Raw genomic sequence first — 13,055 nt, forward strand, 5'->3', positions numbered from 1 at the left:
ATTTTTACCGCTGTGTTACATCACCTTTCCTTCTAACAACACTCAATAAGTGTTTGGGAACTGAGGACACTAACTGTTGAAGCTTTGTAGGTGGAATTTTTTCCCATTCTTGCTTGATGTACGACTTCAGTTGTTCAACAGTCCGGGGTGTCCGTTGCTGTATTTTGCGCTTCATAATGCGCCACACATTTTCAATGGGCAACAGGTCTGGACTGCAGGCAGGCCAGTCTAGTACCTGCACTCTTTTACTATGAAGCCACATTGTTGTAACACGTGCAGAATGTGGCTTGGCATTGTCTTGCTGAAATAAGCAGGGACGTCCCTGAAAAAGACGTTGCTTGGATGGCAGCATGTGTTGCTCCAAAACCTGGATGTACCTTTCCACATTGATGGTGTCATCACAGATGTGTAAGTTGTCCATGCCATGTGCACTAACACACCCCCATACCATCACAGATGCTGACTTTTGAACTTTGCTCTGGTAACAATCTGGATGGTCTTTTTCCTCTTTTGTCAGGAGGACACGACGTCCATGATTTCCGAAAACAATTTGAAATGTGGACTCATCAGACCACAGCACACTTTTCCACTTTGCATCTGTCCATTTCACATGAGCTCGGGTCCAGAGAAGGCGGCAGCGTTTATGGATGTTGTTGATGTATGGCTTCCGCTTTGCATGGTAGAGTTTTAACTTGCACTTGTAGATGTAGCGACGGACTGTGTTAACTGACAATGGTTTTCTGAAGTGTTCCTGAGTCCACGCAGTAAGATCCTTTACACAATGATGCTGGTTTTTAATGCAGTGCAAAGGTCACGGGCATTCAATGTTGGTTTTTGGCTTTGCCGCTTACATGTAGAAAGTTCTCCAAATTCTCAGAATCTTCTGATTATATTATGGACTGTAGATGATGGAATCCCTAAATTCCTTGCAATTGAACATTAAGAAACATTGTTCTGAAACTGTTGGACTATTTTTTCATGCAGTTGTTTACAAAGTGGTGATCCTTGCCCCATCTTTGCTTGTGAGCGGCTGAGACTTTTGGGGATCATCCTTTTATACCCAATCATGACACTCGCAATTAGTGTCCTCAGTTCCCAAATGCTTATTGAGTGTTGTTAGAAGGAAAGGTGATGTAACACAGTGGTAAACATTCCATTGTCCAAGCTTTTTTGAAACGTGCTGCACGCATCCATTTCAAAATGAGCAAATATTTGCACAAAAACAATAAAGTTTATCAGTTTGAACATTAAATATCTTGGCTTTGTGGTGTATTCAATTGAATATAGATTGAAGAGGATTTGCAAATCATTGTATTCTGTTTTTATTTACATTTTACACAACGTCCAAACTTCACTGGAATTGGGGTTGTATTATTATCATCATTTTTGTTGTGGTTTGCCATCTGTCAAGACAGCACATGGCTCTGAGCGGTGTCTCACAGCTGATCCGCATTCCGCTGAGTGGGTGTCCACAGATGACTGTCATCTCATCTCATCACCATTTGGGATTTAACCTTGGCCCTTCCACTGGTTCAGGGCCAGAATCTCTGCTCACCTCCAGTTGAACCTCCGTGTTCCTGTGGGTAGAATCCCGGGTTGCCACAGGTTCCCAGCTGTGCTCCTACATCGCACCCTGCCGTTCATCCAGTCCCACTAGCTCCGCAGGCTTGTTTCTCCTGGTCCCTGTCCTGTCTGTCCCGTCCTTCTGGTTCCCTTCGTCCATCCTGTCTGTCCTGTGAGTCAAATCCTCCTCATATTACCCTTCTACTGCACAGTTCCTTGTTTTGTTCAATAAACTCTTGTTTAAGTTATTCTGCCTGTCTTACTGCTCCCTGCATTTTGAGCCAACATCCAAACCCGGTCCTCAACCGTAACAATTTTATTTTATTATTACTTCTATTATGTATACTTCTATCTTTTAATGGACCACAATGGAAATAAGTGTTTTTATTTTCTTGTGTCATCTACGCATTTTTAATGTACAGTTGTATGCAAAAGTTTGGGCACCCCTGATAATTTTCATGGTTTTCCTGAAGATCATGAAAATGATCAGTTATCCAGATAACCAATCAACCAATCACTGGTTGTCTGGATCAGAAATTTCAGTTAAATATATCACAGCAGACAAACACACTGATATTTGAGAAGTGAAATGAAGTTTCTAGTATTTACAGAAAGTGTGCAATAATTATTTAAACAAAATTGGGCAGGTGCATAAATTTGGGCACCCTTGTCACAAATTGGTTTGGTAAGCTCATTGACCCTTGACCTTCTTACATAGGTGAATCCAATCATGAGAAAGGGTATTTAAGGTGGCCATTTGCAAATGTTTCTCCTCTTTGCATCTCTTCTAATGAGTGGCAATATGGGAACCTCTAAACAACTCTCAAATGACCTGAAAACAAAGATTGTTTAACATCATGGTTTAGGGGAAGGATACAAAAAGCTATCACAGAGATTTCAGCTGTCAGTTTCCACTCTGAGGAACATAGTGAGGAAATGGAAGACCACAGGCACAGTACTAGTTAAGGCTTGAAGTGGCAGGCCAAGAAAAATCTCAGATAAGCTGAAGCGAAGGATGGTGAGAACAGTCATAGTCAACCCACAGACCTGCTCCAAAGACCTACAACATGATCTTGCTGCAGATAGTGTCTCTGTGCATCATTCAACTATACAGCGCACTTTGCACAAAGAGATGCTGTATGATGCTGTAATGCAGAGGAAACCTTTTCTGTGTACACACCACAAACAGAGTCGTTTGAGGTATGCTAAAGCACATTTGGACAAGCCAGCTTCATTTTGGAATAAGGTGCTGTGGACTGATAAAACTGAAATTGAGTTATTTGGACATAACAAGGGGTGGTATGCATGGCTGAAAAGAACACAGCATTCCAAGAAAAACACATGCTACCAGACATCCCAAGTTCCAAAACGTCATTTCAGGGAGATGCTTATTGACCCCCCCCCCCCACCCCACCCCATCCCCCCGGGCCACCCAACCCCACAACCAACCCCCACCATGCCCCATACATACACACTTAAGGCCAACAACTTTTCAACAACTTTTTATTAACTACCAGTAATTTCTTAAAAACAAAACAGTACAGTATTGGTCTGTATACATTTCAATTGTATGTCCATGTCCTTTCTATCTTCCAGCCTGCAGAGAACACCTGTCATGCTTTCTATTTTTCCTGGGACTTTTTCAAGTTCTCATTGTATGTACATGCTGCTTGCTTTGCAGATTTGAGCAATTTTCCTGACACTTCAAGGTCATAGCACTCAACATCATTGAATTTGTTAATCTTACAGGACATCAGGTTCACAAGAGTTTGGTGAGACATCTGACACCTGAATTCTGTTTTGATATGACGCACCAAACTGAATGCTCTCTCCACATCACAATTGGAATTGGGCAGAACCAGCAACAGCTTCATTAGTTGGCAGAGCTCTTTGAATCTGACCTGACCTGTGCTAACTGATTTGACTTTTGATAGCTTCCCCCAGAACTCATCAATTGACAAATTCCTGTAATTTGGAATGACTTTCTCCAAATTGGTTGAGGTATAATCCAGCACCTCTAAGTGTAGCTGTTCCTTCGCATCTGCTTTCACAACATTGGGGAATCTCTCTGCCAAAGTCAAAATCAGCTCTGGTGTCACATCATCTTGGCCCTCTGGATTAACAACTGACATATTTGTCAAGATTTGGTCTCTCACTGGGAACTTTTACTTTTTGGAAGCTCCTGACATAGAATGATCTTGCATCTTTTGAAGAATTGCTTTGTCTTGTCAGAAGGGATTTCTTCCTCGCTTACTAAGTGTCTCCTTGTCAAGAACCCAACAAAAAGGTTTTCATCTGCACAGTGGACTTCAGGGTTGCTCACATCTATCTCCAGCACATTCTGCTCTCTCAACACCTTTGGCACTATGAATCTGCTTCCGATGTCATGCAGGAGCTCTTCAACGCTGTCATTTAATTTGAAGAGAATGGGTGCCTTGTTTTGAAAAATCAAATTCAATTTATCAAAAGACTGTGTGGCATTGTGGAGAAAGCAAGTGTAGATTTTCATCATAGGGTCTGTCAGCCTCTTCTCAATATCACAGGACTTCTGATTTTCACTGTGTGATTCAAAGTAAGAACTAAAAGCAAGCCATTGGTTTAGCAGATGGTCCAAGCTTTTCCCCAAAGAAAGCCATCGTGTAGGGCAGTGCTTCTGTACTCTCTGCTGGGCTACATTACAGAACTCCTGAAACTCTTTCAGTTCCTCTCTTCTTTTTGAACTTTTCTCAAAGTAGTAGTAAATGTCAATTATCAATTCTTCGGGTGACATTGAGAGCTCTTTTGCAGCAGTTTTGGCACATATGTTAACCAAGTGACTAGGACAGCCAACACTGTATATGTGAGGGGCCTGTGCTTTCACTCTTGACAAGACAGAGTTGTTTTTGCCAATCATGACATTGCAATTGTCACTGCTGAATCCTATGCAGTTGGACCATTCAATGCCCTTCTCTTCCATGGATGATGCGATGCAGTTGAATATATTTTCAGCTTTGGCATCATTGCATACTGGCATATCAATAAATCCAACTGCCACCTTATCCTGTGCTTCACTGTAGTACCTGGCTAAAATAGCACATTCTTTCTCACACATGATCTCATTGCTTTCGTCAACCAAAATACTGTATGGCTTTTTTCTGTGTGAATTAGTTTGTACATATCCTCTGAGCATTCAGGTTCCAGGGCCAAATTATGGCTGTTGCTTTGGTGGAGGAGCAGGCATAATGTTTAGCTATTTCTGAATCTGGAAACATCTTCCTGAACAACTTGCCAGTGTGCCTACAGACATTGAATGGCGCATTGTGTTCGACAACAAATTATGTGAAATACACCTCAGCTGCAGTGACCTTCTCAGTGAGACTTTGCTTTTCTGCAGAAAAGAACTGAGATAAATTGGAGCAGCCTTCCCTGCGCTTAGCCTCCCTAATATGGTGTGGTCCCTAAAGAACAAAACAGATAATTAGGCCTATCATTTCTACATATTTTCTACAATTAATTTACCCTTAGCCTACATTGATCAACATATTAAATTGGGGATTTTTTTAAATGCTTAGACAGGCTGGATAGAGATAGTTAGATAGCTGGCTAGTTAGATATAAGCAGGGCTCTAAATTAACACCAGCCAACTGGCCAAATGCTGGTGAAAATTCAGTTTGGCTGGTAGAAAAGAATATTTGCTAGCCACTTTGACCCATTAGTAAGTGTGTGTTTGGCTAGTAGATTAACATCTACTAGCCATTTTGGCTGGTGATGAAAAAAGTTAATTTAGAGCCCTGTAGGCCTATAGTAACTACATATGCATTAATACTTAAAAGAAGTCTTTAATACGTTTTGCTTAATTTTATAACAGCATTTAACCTACAGAAATAAAATACAGGTGATCTGGCGTGTTAAACTTAGCCTACCTCGACATGTCTTTTACAATCATTGAGTCCTCCGTGGGTAATACTGAAGTCACTGTTGCGTACAGTGCACCTCGCCACGGTGTCATCATTCTTCACCTTAACTAGACAGGGATATACTTTAGTATATTCTGCTGTAAAATGAGTCTTATATTTTCGTTTTTTACTGGAGGATTCACCCTCTGCCATCTCGCAACGTGCGCTGACTTGAGTGTTAACTAGGTGACGGTCGGAGAGAGTAAACCAAAGCCCTCCCACACCGAAATGTATTGGCTTATTTTGCTGACTAAACCAATCAGCGCGCTCTCTGGCAAGCAGTCGCCCTGAACGCTCACTGAACAAATCACTCGCTTTGACAGACACGCAGGTTCCAAGCAACCTCTCTCCTCCCCCCACCCCCCTCTCTCTCTCGTGCCTGCGCAATCGAAGTAATCCGCGCATGATGCACAAGTTATTGTATTGCCTGCACGCTCTCACTCACATTGAAAAAAAAAAAAAAAACACTCCCGCATAGTCTAAAATCCGAGATATTTCATCCGACTCGCGGGCATCCGTGAGCCACTATCAATATCAGGGAAACTCCCGGAACTTCCGGGAGACTTGGGATGTCTGTGCTACCTACAGTTAAATTTGGAGGTGGTTCCATCATGCTGTGAGACTGAGTGGCCAGTGCAGGTAATGGGAATCTTGTTAAATTTGAGGGTCACATGGATTCCAGTCAATATCAACAAATTCTCCTGTCTCTCCCGCACTTTTCTGCTCTGGGTGTGAAATGTTTAGTTATTCCTCGGCCTCCTTTAGCAGTAATGGTACTTGTAATAAGTGTAGCTTATTCGTAGCTTTGGAGGCCAGGCTGGGCGAATTGGAGACTCGGCTCCGCACCGTGGAAAATTCTACAGCTAGCCAGGCCCCTGTAGTCGGTGCGGACCAAGGTAGCTTAGCCGCCGTTAGTTACCCCCTGGCAGAACCCGAGCAGCCGGGAAAGACTGGGTGACTGTGAGGAGGAAGCGTAGCCCTAAACAGAAGCCCCGTGTACACCGCCAACCCGTTCACATCTCTAACCGTTTTTCCCCACTCGACGACACACCCGCCGAGGATCAAACTCTGGTTATTGGGGACTCTGTTTTGAGAAATGTGAAGTTAGCGACACCAGCAACCATAGTCAATTGTCTTCCGGGGGCCAGAGCAGGCGACATTGAAGGAAATTTGAAACTGCTGGCTAAGGCTAAGCGTAAATTTGGTAAGATTGCAATTCACGTCGGCAGTAATGACACCCGGTTACGCCAATCGGAGGTCACTAAAATTAACATTAAATCGGTGTGTAACTTTGCAAAAACAATGTCGGACTCTGTAGTTTTCTCTGGGCCCCTCCCCAATCGGACCGGGAGTGACATGTTTAGCCGCATGTTCTCCTTGAATTGCTGGCTGTCTGAGTGGTGTCCAAAAAATGAGGTGGGCTTCATAGATAATTGGCAAAGCTTCTGGGGAAAACCTGGTCTTGTTAGGAGAGACGGCATCCATCCCACTTTGGATGGAGCAGCTCTCATTTCTAGAAATCTGGCCAATTTTCTTAAATCCTCCAAACCGTGACTATCCAGGGTTGGGACCAGGAAGCAGAGTTGTAGTCTTACACACCTCTCTGCAGCTTCTCTCCCCCTGCCATCCCCTCATTACCCCATCCCGTAGAGACGGTGCCTGCTCCCAGACCACCAACAACCAGTAAAAATCTATTTAAGCATAAAAATTCAAAAGAAAAAATAATATAGCACCTTCAACTGCACCACAGACTAAAACAGTTAAATGTGGTCTATTAAACATTAGGTCTCTCTCTTCTAAGTCCCTGTTGGTAAATGATATAATAATTGATCAACATATTGATTTATTCTGCCTAACAGAAACCTGGTTACAGCAGGATGAATATGTTAGTTTAAATGAGTCAACACCCCCGAGTCACACTAACTGTCAGAATGCTCGTAGCACGGGCCGGGGCGGAGGATTAGCAGCAATCTTCCATTCCAGCTTATTAATTAATCAAAAACCCAGACAGAGCTTTAATTCATTTGAAAGCTTGTCTCTTAGTCTTTTTAACATCCACACAGATGCTGAGAATGACAGCCTCAACACTGCATTTAATCTATTATTAGACTCTATTGGCTTTGCTCAAAAAGTAAATGAGTCCACCCACCACTTTAATCATATCTTAGATCTTGTTCTGACTTATGGTATGGAAATAGAAGACTTAACAGTATTCCCTGAAAACTCCCTTCTGTCTGATCATTTCTTAATAACATTTACATTTACTCTGATGGACTACCCAGCAGTGGGGAATAAGTTTCATTACACTAGAAGTCTTTCAGAAAGTGCTGTAACTAGGTTTAAGGATATGATTCCTTCTTTATGTTCTCTAATGCCATATACCAACACAGTGCAGAGTAGCTACCTAAACTCTGTAAGGGAGATAGAGTATCTCGTCAATAGTTTTACATCCTCAATGAAGACAACTTTGGATGCTGTAGCTCCTCTGAAAAGAGAGCTTTAAATCAGAAGTGTCTGACTCCGTGGTATAACTCACAAACTCGTAGCTTAAAGCAGATAACCCGTAAGTTGGAGAGGAAATGGCATCTCACTAATTTAGAAGATCTTCACTTAGCCTGGAAAAGAGTCTGTTGCTCTATAAAAAAGCCCTCCATAAAGCTAGGACATCTTTCTACTCATCACTAATTGAAGAAAATAAGAACAACCCCAGGTTTCTTTTCAGCACTGTAGCCAGGCTGACAAAGAGTCAGAGCTCTATTGAGCTGAGTATTCCATTAACTTTAACTAGTAATGACTTCATGACTTTCTTTGCTAACAAAATTTTAACTATTAGAGAAAAAATTACTCATAACCATCCCAAGACGTATCGTTATCTTTGGCTGCTTTCAGTGATGCCGGTATTTGGTTAGACTCTTTCTCTCCGATTGTTCTGTCTGAGTTATTTTCATTAGTTACTTCATCCAAACCATCAACATGTTTATTAGACCCCATTCCTACCAGGCTGCTCAAGGAAGCCCTACCATTATTTAATGCTTCGATCTTAAATATGATCAATCTATCTTTGTTAGTTGGCTATGTACCACAGGCTTTTAAGGTGGCAGTAATTAAACCATTACTTAAAAAGCCATCACTTGACCCAGCTATCTTAGCTAATTATAGGCCAATCTCCAACCTTCCTTTTCTCTCAAAAATTCTTGAAAGGGTAGTTGTAAAACAGCTAACTGATCATCTGCAGAGGAATGGTCTATTTGAAGAGTTTCAGTCAGGTTTTAGAATTCATCATAGTACAGAAACAGCATTAGTGAAGGTTACAAATGATCTTCTTATGGCCTCGGACAGTGGACTCATCTCTGTGCTTGTTCTGTTAGACCTCAGTGCTGCTTTTGATACTGTTGACCATAAAATTTTATTACAGAGATTAGAACATGCCATAGGTATTAAAGGCACTGCGCTGCGGTGGTTTGAATCATATTTGTCTAATAGATTACAATTTGTTCATGTAAATGGGGAATCTTCTTCACAGACTAAAGTTAATTATGGAGTTCCACAAGGTTCTGTGCTAGGACCAATTTTATTCACTTTATACATGCTTCCCTTAGGCAGTATTATTAGACGGTATTGCTTAAATTTTCATTGTTACGCAGATGATACCCAGCTTTATCTATCCATGAAGCCAGAGGACACACACCAATTAGCTAAACTGCAGGATTGTCTTACAGACATAAAGACATGGATGACCTCTAATTTCCTGCTTTTAAACTCAGATAAAACTGAAGTTATTGTACTTGGCCCCACAAATCTTAGAACATGGTGTCTAACCAGATCCTTACTCTGGATGGCATTACCCTGACCTCTAGTAATACTGTGAGAAATCTTGGAGTCATTTTTGATCAGGATATGTCATTCAAAGCGCATATTAAACAAATATGTAGGACTGCTTTTTTGCATTTACGCAATATCTCTAAAATCAGAAAGGTCTTGTCTCAGAGTGATGCTGAAAAACTAATTCATGCATTATTTCCTCTAGGCTGGACTATTGTAATTCATTATTATCAGGTTGTCCTAAAAGTTCCCTAAAAAGCTTTCAGTTAATTCAAAATGCTGCAGCTAGAGTACTGACGGGGACTAGAAGGAGAGAGCATATCTCACCCATATTGGCCTCTCTTCATTGGCTTCCTGTTAATTCTAGAATAGAATTTAAAATTCTTCTTCTTACTTATAAGGTTTTGAATAATCAGGTCCCATCTTATCTTAGGGACCTCGTAGTACCATATCACCCCAATAGAGCGCTTTGCTCTCAGACTGCAGGCTTACTTGTAGTTCCTAGGGTTTGTAAGAGTAGAATGGGAGGCAGAGCCTTCAGCTTTCAGGCTCCTCTCCTGTGGAACCAGCTCCCAATTCAGATCAGGGAGACAGACACCCTCTCTACTTTTAAGATTAGGCTTAAAACTTTCCTTTTTGCTAAAGCTTATAGTTAGGGCTGGATCAGGTGACCCTGAACCATCCCTTAGTTATGCTGCTATAGACGTAGACTGCTGGGGGGTTCCCATGATGCACTGTTTCTTTCTCTTTTTGCTCTGTATGCACCACTCTGCATTTAATCATTAGTGATCGATCTCTGCTCCCCTCCACAGCATGTCTTTTTCCTGGTTCTCTCCCTCAGCCCCAACCAGTCCCAGCAGAAGCCTGCCCCTCCCTGAGCCTGGTTCTGCTGGAGGTTTCTTCCTGTTAAAAGGGAGTTTTTCCTTCCCACTGTAGCCAAGTGCTTGCTCACAGGGGGTCGTTTGACCGTTGGGGTTTTACATAATTATTGTATGGCCTTGCCTTACAATATAAAGCGCCTTGGGGCAACTGTTTGTTGTGATTTGGCGCTATATAAAAAAATTGATTGATTGATTGATTGAAATTCTTGAGAACAGTGTTCATGAATCAGTGACAAAGTTGAAGTTGCGCCGGAGCTGGATCTTTCAACAAGGCAACAGCGCTAAACACTGCTCAAAATCTGCTAAGGCATTCATGCTGAGGAACAAGTAAAATGTTCTGGAATGGCCATCTCAGTCCCCAGACCTGAATATTATTGAAAATCTGTGGTGTGATTTTAAGCTGGCTGTCCATGCTCGGAAACCAACAAACCTGACTGAACTGGATATGTTTTGTAAAGAAGAATGGTCCAAAATACTTTCAGCCAGAATCCAGACTCTCTATAGGAAGTGTTTAGAGGCTGTTATTTCTGCAAAAGGAGGATCTACTAAACATTGATGTATTTTTTCTGATGAGGTGCCCAAATTTATGCACCTGTTAAAGAATTATTGCACACTTTCTGTAAATCCTATGCACGTCATTTCACTTCTCAAATATCACTGTTTGTCTGCTCTGTGATATATTTAACTGAAATCGCTGATCCAAACAACCAATGATTTATAAACAAAAATCATGGAAATAATCAGGGGTGCCCAAACTTTGCTATATGATATATTTAACTGAAATTTCTGATCCAGACAACCAATGGTTTATAAAGGAAAATCATGAAACTTATCAGGAGTGCCCATACTTTTGTATCTACAACTGTATGTTATACATTTTTCAATAAGAAAATTTGATCACAACAAAAAACACAGCACTCTTCCCACTCATGGTAACGGCAACATGACACTAAACTAAACTGACTAAACCAATTGAACTACAAAAACACAATAAATCAATAACACAAACAACACTGTTAACCTAACATGAACCACAGTAACAACATTTAAAAACCAAACTCCCATGGTGCTTTGCAGCACAATGTTTATTCTTCACTGTTGTGAGCTAATATCTCTAATTTCTTCAAAAATGTTAGTCCTATCAACTTTTTGTTTTCACAGTGTTCATCCTTGACCCAAAATACATAAGCATACCAAACGGCAAATGTCAGCTCTCCCAGTTTCTCCATGATCCAAGTCATACATACGCACGCGCTCACACACACATGCACACAGAGGTCACTTGGCTGTTATAATATAGAAGATATAGCTAGAGATAGATATATCTAGCTATATATACAAATATACATATTATGAAAGAATAACAATAAGAAAGAACTTTATTAATCCTGAAGGAAATTAGTTTGCCAGAGTGCTGAAATAGTAAACAGCAAACATTCTTTTTTTTTTTTAACAATGACAACAATTATGAATACAACATGTTTATGCAAAATGACTGAAAGATACTTGCACAAGATGTTTGACAGTATTGCACATCTATCTGCATATATTTAAATATATATTCTATAGATATATAGATTGACACACACATACACTCACCGGTGTGTCTCTGCTGCAGCTGAAGGTGAATGGGTGAATGGGTGATCATGGAGGCGGTGACCCAACTGTGAGGATGATTATCTGTCCATCCAGTGACGCAGCATCAACAGACACAAACAAACAGTCCTCAAAGTTGTCACAGAAATATCTGAATTGGCCTGAACACAGAACGTATCTACAGCAGGTCCCCAGTCAACCTCCAGATTCAACTTGACACACACACTCATCATGGACGGACTGCAGAAATACACAGAATATTCAGCGGTTTTGCACCACTATTTAGTTGTTTTTTGTTTTGTTTTTTCTGAGGCAGAATGATTGGACATCTTGAACATAAAAATAAAATACAAAAATTTCTTTTAATTTTATTAACTTTTAATTGATTTTGTATTTTCTGAAAATAACACAGAGTCAAAGGTATACATACACCCCCTTAAATGATTAATTCAGTGCTGCTGAAAGTTCAAACATGTCTTCTCTTAACTTCCAACAATGTTGCTGATGATGATCGACTGCAGCTGGTTACTTCTCTGTACTGGGGGTCACTGCATTAACCGACAAACAGTGCACTGAAGGAGTTCTGTCCAGATCTGAGAAGGAATATAGCAGATTTACACACGTCAAGATTGTCTGTTTTTAAACAGCTGCAAATTCCAAGATCATCAGCTCACATATACATAGTGTAAGTACAAGTTATTGGGAACTGAAGCCAGGTAGTCAAGTTCTGAACAAAAGATAGAAAATGAGTCTGGACTCTCAGGAAGAAGCCCGGAACCACCAGTGCACAGTCCTGCCATGAACTGGAAGCTGCTGGAGCACCAGCATCACTGTGTCTAGTTAAACGAGTTCAGCGTCTCCAAGAGGTGGCGCGGTGTCTTAGTGGTTAGCACTGTTACCTCACAGCAAGAAAGTCATGGGATCGCTTCCCACCTGGGCCTTTCTGTGTGGAGTTTGCATGTTCTCCCCGTGTTCACGTGGGTTCCCTCCGGATTCCTCCCACTTCCAAAGACATGCAGGTTCGGTGAACTGGTGCCTCTAATTGACGTAGGTGCCCGTGTGAGTGAGACTGAGTTTGTCTGTGTTTATGTGGCCCTGAGAAAGACTAGTGACCTGTCCAGGGTGTACCCCACCTCCAGTGGTGGGCACAGATAACCAAAAAATTAACTTCGATAACAGATAATCAGATAACTGAAAAGTTATCTTTGATAAAGATTAAACAATAAACCACCCAAAAATGTATCAGAAGTTACAGATA

Source organism: Thalassophryne amazonica, chromosome 16 (assembly GCF_902500255.1).
Source record: "Thalassophryne amazonica chromosome 16, fThaAma1.1, whole genome shotgun sequence".
NCBI classification, from domain to species: Eukaryota; Metazoa; Chordata; class Actinopteri; order Batrachoidiformes; family Batrachoididae; genus Thalassophryne; species Thalassophryne amazonica.